The 927-nt window shown below is 40.1% G+C and overlaps 1 protein-coding gene across 4 annotated transcripts in view; it reads right to left on the minus strand.

Annotated features, from left to right (window-relative positions):
• SPIDR (scaffolding protein involved in DNA repair) overlaps positions 1-927 on the minus strand; it is a 281,100-nt gene that overhangs the window by 23,909 nt on the left and 256,264 nt on the right. The window lies entirely within an intron of this gene.

Consider the following 927-nt stretch of genomic DNA (forward strand, 5'->3'; position numbering starts at 1 on the left):
TCCTCTGCCTTTTCTAAAACCAGTTTGAACATCAGGAAGTTTACGGTTCACATATTGCTGAAGCCTGGCCTGGAGAATTTTCAGCATTACTTCACTAGCGTGTGAGATGAGTGCAATTGTGCGGTAGTTTGAGCATTATTTGGTATTGCCTTTCTTTGGGATTGGAATGAAAATTGACCTTTTCCAGTCCTGTGGCCACTGCTGAGTTTTCCAAATTTGCTGGCATATTGAGTGCAGCACTTTCACAGCATCATCTTTCAGGATTTGGAATAGCTCAACTGGAATTCTATCACCTCCACTAGCTTTGTTCGTAGTGATGCTTTCTAAGGCCCACTTCACTTCACATTCCAGGATGTCTGGCTCTAGGTCAGTGATCACACAATCATGATTATTTGGGTCGTGAAGATCTTTTTGTACAGTTCTTCTGTGTATTCTTGCCATCTCTTCTTAATATTTTCTGCTTCTGTTAGATCCCTACCATTTCTGTCCTTTATCGAGCCCATCTTTGTACGAAATGTTCCTTTGGTATCTCTGATTTTCTTGAAGAGATCTCCAGTCTTTCCCATTCTGTTGTTTTCCTCTATTTCTTTGCATTGATTGCTGAAGAAGGCTTTCTTATCTCTTCTTGCTATTCTTTGGAACTCTGCATTCAGATGTTTATATCTTTCCTTTTCTCCTTCGCTTTTTGCTTCTCTTCTTTTCACAGCTATTTGTAAGCCCTCTCCAGACAGCCATTTTGCTTTTTTGCATTTCTTTTCCATGGGGATGGTCTTAATCCCTGTCTCCTGTACAATGTCACGAACCTCATTCCATAGTTCATCAGGTACTCTATCTATCAGATCTAGGCCCTTAAATCTATTTCTCACTTCCACTGTATAATCATAAGGGATTTGATTTAGGTCATACCTGAATGGTCTAGTGGTTTTC

This window comes from Bison bison, unplaced genomic scaffold (genome assembly GCF_000754665.1).
Source record: "Bison bison bison isolate TAMUID 2011002044 unplaced genomic scaffold, Bison_UMD1.0 scf7180017864108, whole genome shotgun sequence".
NCBI classification, from domain to species: domain Eukaryota; kingdom Metazoa; phylum Chordata; class Mammalia; order Artiodactyla; family Bovidae; genus Bison; species Bison bison.